The following is a 13562-nucleotide window of genomic DNA, read 5'->3' on the forward strand; positions in this document are numbered from 1 at the left end:
AAAAGGCGCCTGCGCGGAAAGGGAAGCCCCACCCCCACCCCCTATCCCCCACCCGCGGAACCCTGTGGGTACCGCAGTGCTGTCTTCTATAGGAAACTTCTCTCAATTGTGCTGATGGAATCAACCTGGCTGGAAGAAGCAGCTATTGGTATTGAAATCCCTTCCGAGTCAAGTACTGAGTAGCGAGGAAAGGAGAGGAAAACTCTTGATCAAAGTTGGGGCTCGGCTGCTCCTGCTTGTCGTATTTATCCTCTGTACCCGAAGGAAGAACAGTTAGACTTGTCTGAGTAATTGTTGGGGAACCGGGAACTCCTCTGGGTGAGTGACCCAGGGGACAGTAGGGGAAGGGGGTGATCAGGGGCGCCTGGCTGGCTCAGTCCGGTAGAGCATGCGACTTTTGATCTGGGGCGAGGGGGTGGGATTGGGAGTTCAAGACCCACGTTGGGCACCGAGCTGACTTAAAAAAAAAAAAAAGGGAGGGGGCTTATCAACAGTAAAAATCTGCCTGAGAAGTTCAAGATCCCTTCATCCCTCGCATGGGGCTCAGCCAGCTAAGAAGCGTCCTAGATTAATACTAAACCAATCGGTTTGTCAATTGCACCTTAATAAAACTGGAGGGAAACAGTAATTCAAATCATACAATACATAGTTACTGACTGCCTATTATGTGCCACCTTCTGTTTTAGGCACGGAAGCTACATCAGTAAATAGACAAAGATTTCATGGAGCTTTACTTGTAGTGGAAGAGACACAAATAAAATAGTATATTAGGTGGTGATGAATGAGTCTGAGAAAAAACAGGGACTGGGGAGTGGAAGTGGGAGACAATTTTTTTATGTGTATAATGTGGTCAGGGAAAGCCTAGCTGAAAAAGTGACAATTGTCAAAGACTGGGAGCGGGAGGGGCTCCTCGGTGGCTCAGTTGGTTGAGCGACCAATTTTTTTTTTTAAGTTTATTTATTTATTTTGAGATAGAGAGGAGAGGGGCAGAGAGACATAGAGACTCAAGCAGGTTCCACACTGTCAGCACAGAACCCGATGCTGCCTGGAACCCACAGTCTGTGAGATCATGACCCAAGCTGAAATCAAGAGTCAGACGCGTAACTGACTGAGTGACCCAGGCACCCCTTGAGCAACCAACTCTTGATTTCAGCTGGGGTCATGATCCCATGGTCCATGGGTTCGAGCCCCACATCCAACTCTGCATTGACAGAGCAGAGCCTGCTTAGGATTTTCTCCCTTTCTTTCTGGCCCTTCCCCATTCTCTCTCTCTCTCTCTCTCTCTCTCTCTCTCTCTCTCTCTCTCTCTTTCTCTCTCTCTCTCTCTCTCTCTCTCTCTCAAAAATAAATAAATATTTAAAAGCCTTGGAGTGGGGGGCACCTGGGTGGCTCAGTCTGTTAAGTGTCCAACTTCAGCTCAGGTCATGATCTCACCGTCAAGAGTTCCAGCCCCGCGTTGTGCTGGAAGTGTGCTGACAGTTCAGAGCCTGGAGCCTACTTCGGATTCTGTCTCTCTCTCTCTGCCCTACCCCCACTTGTGCTGTCTCTCTCTCTCTCTCTCTCTCTCTCTCTCTCAAAAGTGAATAAACGTTTAAAAAAATTTTTTTTAAAGACTTGGAGTGGGAGAGGGAGGGAGCCACTTAGGTATGCCAAGCTCATTAGGGTCATAACCTAATACCACACTAGTCACTATGATTCAAACTCAGGTCTTTCTGAGTAGAGTCAGCCCCTGCACTACAGCTGGGGTTGACCCCTTTTACTGGTGTTCCTTCCCTCTCCCTTTCTGGGCTTTTTAGTGTCCAAGAAAATGATTCTTCAACTTCAGTGCATATCAGAATCCCTTGGGGAACTTGATAAACATTTCCTGGATTCTACTCCCAGAGGTTCTAATTCAATCTGAGGACCACTCTTTGAAAAATACCAATTAAAGGATATAGATCAAAAGTCATTATTTACTTTTTTTTTTTGAAAGATTTTATTTTTAAGTAAACTGTATAACCAGTGTGGGGCTCAAACTTAAAACCCTGAGATCCAGGGATGCCTGGGTGGCTCAGTCGGTTAAGCACCAGACTTTGGCTCCGGTCATGATCTCATGGTTCGTGGATTCGAGCCCCGTGTCGGGCTCTGGGCTGACAGCTCAGAGCCTGGAGCCTAATTCGGATTCTTTGTCTCCCTCTCTCTCTTTGCCCCTTCTTGGCTCACTCTGTCTCTCTCTCTCTGTCTCTCTCTCTCAAAAATAAACACTAAAAATTTTTAAAAAATAAAATAAAATAAAATTCAATTAAAAAAAACCCTGAGATCAATAGCCACACACTTTACTGACAACCCACAGGTGCCCCTCAAAAGTCTCTAGAATCCACCATAACAGCAAGTTAACAATTGCTATTAAATTTATTTTTTTTTAATGTTTATTTCTTTTTGAGAGAGTGTAAGCTGGGGCGGGGGGGAGGGGGTGGTTAACAGAGCATCTGAAGCAAGCTCTGCACTGACAGCGACAAGCATCTTGTGGGGCTTGAACTCATGAACCTCGAGTCATGACCTGAGCCGAAGTTGGATGCTGAACCGAATAAACCACCCAGGCACCCCATGACGATTGCTATTAAAATTTAAATATACATGCCTAGAAAAAAAAACCTAATGATAATAGTAACAATAATAATAGTGTGAATTTATTGAGCACTTATGTTGCAGAGACTGTGCTAAGCTCTTTCACATGTATCTTCTCATTTCAGTCTTACAAACTGGTGGAATAGGTATCATTTTGATCTTCATTTTAAAATGAGAATTTGGTGGGCACCTGGGTGGTTCAGTCGGTTGAATGTCTGACTCTTGGTTTCAGCTCACGGTTTGTGAGATCAAGCCCCGAGTTGGGTTCACGCTGACAGTGTGGAGCCTGCTTGGGATTCTCTCTCTCTACCTCTCCCCTGCTCTCTCTCTTTCTCAAAATAAAAATAAACATTAAAAAAGGTGCTAATTTTTTTTTAATTTAAAAAAATAATAGGGGCGCCTGGGTGGCTCAGTTGGTTGAGCGTCCGACTTCAACTCAGGTCATGATCTCACGGTCTGTGGGTTCGAGCCCTGCGTCGGGCTCTGTGCTGACAGCTCAGAGCCTGGAGCCTGCTTCTGATCCTATGTCTCCCTCTCTCTCTGCCTCTACCACACTGTCACTTTGTCTCACTCTGTCTCTCAAAAATAAACAAATGTAAAAAAAAATATTTTTTAATAATAATAAAATGAGAATTGGGGAGGAAGAAATGAAAAATTTGGAACATAGAGATATTAGATAGTTTGCCCAAGGTCACACAGTAAGTCTGTGGTGAAATCCACACTCTGGAATTACTAATTTCCAAAGAGTTAAGTATAGAAAAGGAAAAATAATAACTTCACAGTTAAGAAACCTGGTAAAAACTACCTTAACTAAGTGATCAAAGTTAACATTACCAGTAATAATTCATGTTCATATCATATACCTTCAATATGAGATGATGAGAAAGGAACTTCACTTCTGTAGAATTTTTGCAGGAAACCCATAGACCCAGAGTAATCATGAGGAAAACATTAAACAAATCTAATTTGAGTGACATTCTACAAGATATCTGACCAGTACTCTTCAAAACTGTCAAGGTCATGAAAACTAAGGAAACAGAAAAACTCACAGGTCAGAGGAAACTAAGGAGACATGCCAACTAAAGTAATGTGAGATCCTGGGACAGAAAAAGGGCATTAGTGGAAAAACAGTTGAAATTCAAATAAAGTCTAGAGTTGAGTTAATAGTTTGTGCTAATGTCGGCCTCTTGTACACTGGTAATGTAAGATGTTAACATTAGTGAAAACTGAAAAAAAAAAAACTGAGCAAGGAGTATATAAACTTTACCATCTTTTCAACTTTTCTGTAAATCTAAAATTACTACAAAATAAAAGATTTTTTTTAAGCAATCTCTATGCCCGATGTGAGGCTTGCACTCACAACCCTGAGATCAAGTGTCACATGCTCTACTGACTGAGCCAGTCAGGCACCCCACAAAATATTTTAAATGCACCATTTTTTAATGTTTTATTTATTTGTGTGTAAGAGAGAGAGAGAGAGCAAGCAGGGAAGGGACAGAGAGCAAGGGGGACAGACGATCCAAAGCAGGCTCTGTGCTGACAGCAGTGAGCCTGATGCGGGGCTCGAACTCTTTAACCGTGAGATTATGACTTGAGCCAAAGTCGATCGCTCAACCAACTGAACCACCCAGGTGCCCTGTAAATGCATCATCTTTAATAATTGAGGAGAGCTATTTATTCAAAACCAAATGTATGGGAAACTCTCGGCCTAACTGTATCCCAAGGCTAGCTAAAAGAGAAGATTCCAGTAGCAAGTGCGTAGAGAAATTCTTACTGAGAATGGCAGGCTCTCAAACAAAGATATAGTCTGTGATCTGTGTGGAAAATCATTCCTAATGCTGAGAAGGCTTTAAAATACTCCAGGTAGGGGTGCCTGGCCGGCTCAGTCAGTAGAGCGTGTGAGTCTTGATCTCTGGGTTGTAAGTTTGAACCCCATGTTGGGTGTAGAGATTATTTAAAAATAAAATCTTTTTTTAATGTTTATTTGTTTTTGAGAGAGAGAGAGAGAGAGAGCAAGGGAGGGGCAGAAAGAGGGAGAGAGAATCCCAAGCAGGCTCCTCACTGTCAGTGCAGAGCCTGACGTGGGGCTCAAACTCACAAACTGCCAGATCATGACCTGAGCTGAATTGAGAGTTCAACGCTTAACCAACTGAGCCACTCAGGTGCCCCCAAAATAAAAATCTTTAAAAAAATAAATAAATAAAATACTGCAAATAGGTTGGCATTATGGGTATGTGGTTTTTTCCTAGGTCAGTGTGGTCCCCCATTAGCAGTATTAGCAGCACCTGGGAACTTGTTAGAAATGCAAATTCTGGGGCATCTGGGTGGCTTAGTCTGTTGAGCGTCCGACTTCAGCTCAGGTCATGATCTTGTGGTCTATGAATTCGAGCTCCATGTCAGGCTCTGAGCTGTCATCACAGTTCAGAGTCTGGAGCCTGTTTCAGATTCTGTGTCTCCCTCTCTGTCTGCCCCTCCCCTGCTCACGCTCTGTTTCTGTCTCTCTAAAAAAATAAATAAATAAACATTAAAAAAAAAAAAAAAAGAGGGGCACCTGGGTAGCTCAGTCAGTTGAGCATCTGACTTCGGCTCAGGTCATGATCTCATGGTTTGTGAGTTCAAGCCCCGCATCGGGCTCTGTGCTGACAGCTTGGAGCCTGGAGCCTGCTTCAGATCTGTGTCTCCCTCTTTGTCTACCCTCCCTTACTCACCTTGTCTCTCTCTCTCTCAAAAATAAATAAACATTTAAAAAAAAGAGAAAGAAATATAAATTCTTAGGCACTGCCCCGGACCTACTGAATCAGAAACTCTATGAGTGGGGCCCAGCTATCTGTGTTGTTATAAATCCTCTAGTGATTCGGATCCAGACAAAAGTTGAATTCTTTGGCTTTAGATCAGAGGTAGGCAGACTATGACCAATAGGCCAAATCTAGCTTTCTACCAGTTTTTGTATAACCTGTAAGCTAAGAATGGTTTTAACTATTATTTTTTTTTAATTTGAGAGAGAGCATGAGCAAGGGAGAGAGGAGGAGAGAGAGAGAGAGAGAGAGAGAGAGAGAGAGAGAGAGAGAGAGAGAGTCTCAAGCATGTTCCATGCTCTGCGTGGAGCCTGACACTGGGCTCGATCCCATGACTCTGGGATCATGACCTAAGCCGACATCGAGTCAGACACTTAACCGACTGGCCCACCCAGGTGCGTTGGTTTTTACATTTCTTAATGGCTGGGAATAATATCAACAGAAGAATAATACTTCATAACGTGAAAATTATATAAAATCCAAAGGTCAATGTCCATAAAGAAAATTCTGTAGAACACAGACACATCTATTTATGTATTGTCTATAGCTGCTTTGGTGCTACAAAAGCAGAGTTGAGTAGTTGCAACAGAGACCCAACAGTGACCCAACAAGGCTAAAACATTTTCTGTCTGGTCCTTTACAGAATAAGTTTGTTGAACCCTGATCTAGAGTAATGAAAGAAATTTAAATACTCCCAGGATAGAATGTCAGGTAAAATAAAATGCAATATTTGGGAGTATTAATACTAAAATTATATTCATTGTTTGTCTGAAATTTATGTTTAACCAGATATCCTATATTTTTATTTGCTAAATCTGGCAACCCTATCCCAAGGAGGAATCCATGCTCCCCAAATCCTGCTAACCAGCAAGAGTGGAGGGTGAGAGCCTAGGTAAACTGACTGCAGGATTATTCTGAGATGATTTGGCCAGGTAGGACCAGGCTGAGGTTGGGCTTGGAAAGGAGAGAGGAGGGAGGAGGGCTGGGGCTCATCTTTGGTGTAAATGAAAGAGCTGGTGAGTCACCTGCATTTTAAGAATTTCCCAGAATGGAAAAATACAGCACCTTCAAGTAGGGGCACATAGGAGGCTTCTGGCCAGGACTGTGGTTACTCAGATACATTCTCAGATTTCCTTTGTTGGCCTTGCCCCAGAAGAACACTGTCAGGCTCAGTACCCTGTTCCCTGCACGTGGCAAAGCCAGGGCGTTATGGACCTCTCAAACCGAGGCCTCTAGATCCTTGAGTCACTGTTCTGGGTGGAATGTGTTTCCCTCCACCCCAAAAGCCTCTTTGGCATCCAAGTAGGATGAATTGGCCTTTCTTATTTCCCATTCCTACCCCATGTCCTCAGCACCTAAGGCTGAAGCAGTGACCTGGCTCTGGGCTTGTCCTTACCTGCTCCTGCCTGAGAGGCAGCCTCCACACCCTTTGACAGACCTAAATCATTTCAGGTAACAAAGGAGATGACCCCCATGGGAGCCAAAAGCCCATCTTTTGTGCTGTACAAGTAGGAACTCAAAATTTTTAGAGCCAACGTTACATTATGAGGAAATGCTTGGCATACAGCAGGTGCTCATTCAATGGTAGTTTCCATTTTCTTGACTTAGAAAAAGGGGGTACGCCCTTCATTCTTGTCATATTTGGTGGCAGATTTGCTCTGGTGAGAAACTCTTGTTTAAGGGCATGAGACACATAAGTGCGTTGTGCCTGAAAGCTGGGTGACATGGCATTGGGGGACTGGTTGTACTGGTTGTGGGTGTCTCCACCCAATGACTTTTCTAATTTTTCTTTGTTTTTATTTTCCCATCTGGATGGATATGTTACTTTCCTTTTTTAGGTTTATTTATTTATTTTTTAGTAATCTCTGCACCCACCGTGGGGCTTGAACTCACAACCCAGAAATTAAGAGTCACATGCTGTTCCGACTAAGCCAGCCAGGTGCCCCTTGATGGATATGTTTCAATACCTAATCCTAATCCTTCATGGAATAAAAGTGCTATATTTCAGTTTTCACAGTTGATTCCCTGCACTTTGACAGTAGAATAAAACAGCAATTCTGGCTCTGAAATCAAACAGGCTTGGGTCCAAACACTTACTTAGCATAAAAAAGGCCAAAAGTACAAAGCAGGCACAGAATTAAAGGTAGAGTTCAAGACAAAGAAACACAGAACCTGGAGATAAGAGTTGGGAGAACCAGGGTCATGGTCTTGGTTAGGCCAGTAATTCGCAGTATAACCCTGGGCCTCACTCATTTTCCTCATCAGGAAAAGAAAGGATAGGTCTGAGGCCTCCTAGCTCTTTAATCCATCCCAGCACTTCCAATTCTGTCCACCAGGGGGCACACGAATGCCAAATTGCCCAGCCCAGTTTCCAAATTCGGAAAGAATGGATCTCATTTTGTTTTTTTACCTTTATATATTTTTAAGATGGATTTCATTTTAATATTTTTTTAAGGTAAGCTCTATAACCAATTTGAGGCACGAATTCACAACTCTGAGATCAAGAGTCATATGCTCTACCAACTGAGCCAGCCAGGTGCTCATTTTAATTACTTTTTTAATAAAACAAAGCAAATATGAATATATGAATGTGAACTTTTTGTGAGCTATCTCTATCATTTTTATACCAATTTTATTGAAATATGACTTCCATACCATAAAATTCACCCGTTTTAAGTGCACAATTCAATGATTTTTACTACATTTAACAGAGTTGTGGAACCATTCCAATAATCAGATTTTAGAACATTTCCATCACGCTAATAATATCCTTCTATAAACTATATTTTTTAATTTAAAAAAATGTTCAAATGTTTCAAGATCTGTGAGAGTACCCGTGTATACATATTACACAGTTCTAACAAACATTAACATTTTGCAAGCATAGAGATTTGATATTCGACATACAATTCTTTATCTCTCCCCCTCCCTACTTCTCCAGAGATAACCACTATTATGCTATTGGCAGGTATTTTTCCTTCCATGTTTTAATATTTTTATTGCATATGTATATATGCATGAACAATATATGATAGTTTTGCTTTCTTTAAAAATTCCATGTTATCATACTATTCATCTGTTTCTGTAAGTTGTTCTTTTCACCTAACATTGGAATCAGTATTCCCTAATAGCACCTCGCAAAGGTTGTACCAGTTTATATTCCCACAACCAGTATGTAGAAATGCCAATTTCCCTTGCCACACAGTGTGCTCTCAAACTTTTGTATCTTTGACAATCTCACAGTGAAAAATGATATCTCAGTGTAATTCTAACTCATGTTTCTCAGGTTATGAATGATATTTAGCATATTTTCATCTGTTTAAGACCAATTGGTAATGCATTTTCTTTTATCAACCTGGTCATGTCCTGTTTCCATTTTTTTTCAGATTGTTAGTCTTTTGTTATTAATTTATAGTCACCCTTTATATATTAAGGAAATTAGCCTTATGCCATAAACAGGTGTTTCACATATTTTTTCCAGTGTATTGTTTGCTTTTTCTTTTGGGGGACATGGGTTGTTTTATAGTGAAGAAATGTTTTATTTTTTGTGGCATTTCCCCACTCCACTATTATTTTAAAATTCCTTTGTTAGTTCTCCTGGTATTTTTATGGTTTTGTTTTTAAAATTTAAGTCCTTGGTCAATTTGGACTTTATTTCGGTATGAATAATGACGCAGGGTTCCAGTCTTATTTTATCTTTTCCAGTTGCTCCAAACCTCATTTATTGAATAATCCATCTTTTTCACAAAGCACACAATGCCATCTTTATCATGTATTAAATTTCCATATGCACTTCTGTCTAGTCATGGAACAGTTTACAGGCTCCCTTCAAGGGCAGGTCAAAGCTGGGGGCCCCAAAGAAGGAATTTGCCAAGCTCGCTGGATTCTGTGTTCTAAATCTGGACTTGCTCTATTCAGCCTCTGAGTTGCTGAACTCTGGGGAGAGCCTTGTTAGCTGCATTTGGCTGCTTGGATGCCAAAAAGTTGGCCCTTGATTTAAAATGAAGGAGCCTCTGGAAAAAAAAAAAAAAAAATTAAGGAGCCTCTAGGAAATAATGCAATTTCCTGCTGTGTGGTCAATTTTCTGGTAAGATAAAGCATAAGAGATAATAGAGTAAAACCAGTCAGGAAATTCACTGACTGATTCTAAATTTTTTTTAACGTTTATTTATTTTTGAGAGAGAAAAAGAGAGACAGCGCAAGCGGGGGAGGGGCAGAGAGAGAGGGAGACACACAATCCAAAGCAGGCTCCAGGCTCTGAGCTGTCAGCACAGACCCCGATGTGGGGCTCGAACTCACAAACCATGAGATCATGACCTGAGCTGAAGTCGGGCACTTAACCCAATGAGCCACCCAGGCACCCCTAATTGTAAAATTTGTATGCAGATGCAAATGACCTAAAATAGCCAAGATAATCTTGAAAAAGAGGAACACAGGAGGAGGATTTAAAAAAAAAAATTAATGTTTATTTTTGAGAGAGAGACAGAGACAGAGCAGGAGCAGAGGAAGGGCAGAGAGAGAGGGAGGGACACACAGATTTTGAAGCAGGCTGTAGGCTCTGAGCTGTCAGCACAGAGCCCGACACAGGACTCGAACTCATGAACCATGAGATCATGACCTGAGCTGAAGTTGGACGCTTGACCGACTGGGCCACCCAGGTGCCCCAGGAGGAGGATTTTATATTGCCAGATTTCAAGACTTATGTTAAAGCTATAATCATTAAGATAGTGTGATATTGGCTTAAGATAGACAAACAGATTAGTAGAACAAAGAGTCCAGAAATAGCTTCCTACATGGATGGTCACTGGATTTATGACAAAGGCCCAAGTAAAATTTAATAGAAAAAAAAATCTTCACCTCAAAACAAACAAAAAAACTCTTTACCCCTACCTCATGCCGTTCACAAATATTAATTCAAGATGGGTCGTAGACCTAAATGTAAAAGGTAAAACAATAGGGCTTCTAGAAGAAAACAGGAAAATATCTTTGTGGTGAGGTAGGCAAGGATTTCTTAAATTGGCATAAAAAGCATTAGTCATAATAGGTAATTCTTGCCTTTATTCAACATTTACTGAGTGCCTACTGTGTGCCCCACCCTATGCTAGGTGCCAGCTATGCCCATGAAAAAAAAAAAAAAACGTCTGCCCAGTCTTCCAGGAACTGGTTCAGTACTGTTACGGAACCAGGCTGGAACACTGGCAGAAAAAACGAGTGACACTCAGATCTTGGTGGATTGGAGATTTATTTAACACCGGTGGGCTCAGAGGAGATGTTTCTCCAAAGATCTGAGCCCCGAATGCAAGTGGGAAGGGTAATTTATAGTTGTCAGCTTCCACATCCATGGTGGGTTTTCGCGCACATGGCAAACAGGGCAGGAAGAACCCGGAAGAGGGGTCTCTAAGCTAGAGACCAGAGCTTGTTTTAGTCCCATCAGCCATCTTTGGTGCAGTACTTTATTCATTTCTCCAACAGTACAATGGGACAGACAGGTGCCTGCTTGGACAACGATACTGCAGCTTTCCAGGGGTTCTGGGATAATCACAGGAAGCACTAGGAACCAGAGGAGAGGCACCTTACACAGAGTTGTGGAAAGATTTCTAGGAATATGTGACATTAAAACTAAGCCTTGAAGGATGAGGGAAATCAGATGGGTTGTAGCAGAAAGAAACTGTATTTGAGAAGTCCTAGTGGGGCAAGGGTGGGTAGGTAAAGCTGCAAGATACTCAGTTTGGTGGGAGCAGGTGGATGGGACTGGATATAGTTTCAAGAATATGTCTGTGTTATTGATTTTCCTTTAATTGATCACTTAAGCCAGAGGGTTCTCTAACTTCATTGAGCATAAGAATCACCCACAAACTTCTAAAACGAATATTCAGGGACCCCACCACAGAAATTTGTATCTAATAGGTGGGGAGTGGGCCTGGGCACCTGCATTTTTACAAGCATTTTCCCTGCCCCAAAGGATGCTAATCCTGCCAGCCCTCAAACAACCCTCTGAAAAATACAATTTAAGCATTAATGTTTTTCCCTCTAGGAAATGAGAAGTACTTTCCTAGGCAGCATCAGGATGAGAGAACTGAGAGGTTTTCTGGAAAAGCAGACCACAACGCAAGTGATCCTAAGATGTCTCCTCCTCTCAACACTAGAAGGGCACTGTGCAAGCATCTAAGGGATGAGGAAGCCATCAGGCAAAGGGAGCAGCAGCTTCTGGGAATTCTGCCTAGTAAACCAGGCACTCGAAAATTTCCCAGCATGCTCTGAGAACTCAGGTACAATCTCCATTCTTCTTATGAATATGTATGAGTACCCAGTTGTCAGCTGAGTTTCCTAGCCACGCCCTTCCCCCACCCCACCCCCACTTCAGAATTGACAAAATGATGTAAACATTCTGGGGCCTGGCACCTTGATGAGGAAATTGGTTTTTAGCAGTGATTTCACAAGTATTCCTCTAGCAGTAGATGAATATACTTGTGACCATGTGCAAAGTAGCAAACAAAGTGGATGTTTAAAGCCCTCCCTGAAAGTCCTACCTCCATCAACAGGGTAAATATGTGTGATGAGTGCCCTTCCTGGGGCAGATACTGTGGGTTGCCTCCCTAATAGCTACGTTCCACCCCCTTACCCACAAGTAGAGGCCCTATTTCCTCTTTCCAGCTTATCAGTTGTCTAAGCCCCTCTTGGTAACCATCAAGTGGCAGTCTAATGACATCTCCTGGGGTCACTAAGAAATATAAGAAGATAGAATCCCAAGACTTGCAGGTGGAAAAAAAAATGAAACAAAGTGTAAATACTTGAAAATCAACTCTCAAGAACTGGAAATATTTATAGGCACATACGTGGCTGGAACTTTTTTTTTATGTTTATTTATTGTGAGAGAGAGAGAGAGAGAGAGAGAGACCATGCGAGAGACTGTGCTGAAGCAGGGGAGGGGCAGAGAGAAACCCAAGAAGCCTCCAGGCTGTCAGCCCAGGTGCAGAACTCAATGTGTGAGATCACGACCTGAGGCAAAATCAAGAGTTGGATGCTTAACCACCCAGGTGCCCCCAGTGACTGGAACTTTTTTTTTTTTTTTAATGTTTGTTTACTTTTGAGAGAGAGAGAGAGAAAGGCAGAGGCAGAGCATGAGCAGGGGAGGGGCAGAGAGAGAGAGAGAGGGAGACAGAATCTGAAGCAGACTCCAGGCTCTGAGCTGTCAGCACAGAGCCAGGTGCAGGGCTCGAACTCATGAGCCGAAAGATCATGATCTGAGCCAAAGTCGGACACTTAACTGACTGAGTCACCCAGGCGTCCCTGGCTAGAACTTTTAATAAGCAAAAGCTAGGGGTGCCTGGCTGGCTCAGTCACTAGAGCATGTGACTCTCGATCTTGGGGTTGTGAGTTTGAGCTCCATGTTGGGTATAGAGATTACTTAAAAATAAGGGGTGCCTGGGTGGCTCAATTGGTTGTATGTCTGACTCTTGATTTCTGCTCAGGTCTTGATCTCAATCTTCTTGGATTCAAGCCCTTTGTCCAGCTCTGCACTGATAACACAGAGCCTACTTGAGATTCTCTATCTCCCTCTCTCTCTGCCCCTCCCCCCTCTCTCTCAAAATAAACTTTAAAAATAAAAATAAAATAAAATCTTGGGGCACCCGGGTGGCTCAGTCAGTTGAGTGTCTGATTCTTGGTTTTGCCTCGAGTCATGATCTCACAGTTCGTTAGTCTAAGCCCCACATTAGGCTGTGTGCTGCTTCTGCAGAGCCTGCTTGGGATTTCCTTTCTCCCTTACTCTCTGCCCCTCCCTTGCTCTCTCTCAAAATAAATAAACATAAAAAAAAAAAACAAACTAAAATAAATAAATAAAATCTTTAATGAGAAAAAGCTAAATAAATGCATATTACACAACTCAGCCTAGCAATTCCATTCTTGGCTGTACACCTAATGAAAATAAGTAGTGAAGCACCTGGCTGGCTCAGTCGGTAGAGCATGCAACTCTTAATCTCAGAGTCGTGAGTTCAAGCCCCACATCAGGCATGGAGCCTAGTTAAAATTGAAAAAAGAAATGAATGTCGTATATTTTTTGTAATGTTTATTTATTTTTGAGAGAGAGAGAGAGAGAGCATGAAGGAGAGGGGCAGACAGAGAGGGCGACAGAGGAGCCCAAGCAGGCTCTGTTCTGAC

The 13562-nt window shown here is 42.3% G+C and overlaps 1 long non-coding RNA gene across 1 annotated transcript; it reads left to right on the top strand.

Moving 5' to 3' along the window:
- The first annotated feature begins 45 nt into the window (after window positions 1-45).
- Window positions 46-13022, top strand: LOC109493196. Its single transcript, XR_002737186.2, has 3 exons — window positions 46-318; window positions 11437-11671; window positions 12875-13022. It is a non-coding gene; the product is annotated as an uncharacterized LOC109493196 (long non-coding RNA).
- The last annotated feature ends 540 nt before the right edge of the window (window positions 13023-13562 follow it).

The sequence above is a fragment of the Felis catus genome, chromosome D3 (genome assembly GCF_018350175.1).
Source record: "Felis catus isolate Fca126 chromosome D3, F.catus_Fca126_mat1.0, whole genome shotgun sequence".
Lineage (NCBI taxonomy): Eukaryota > Metazoa > Chordata > Mammalia > Carnivora > Felidae > Felis > Felis catus.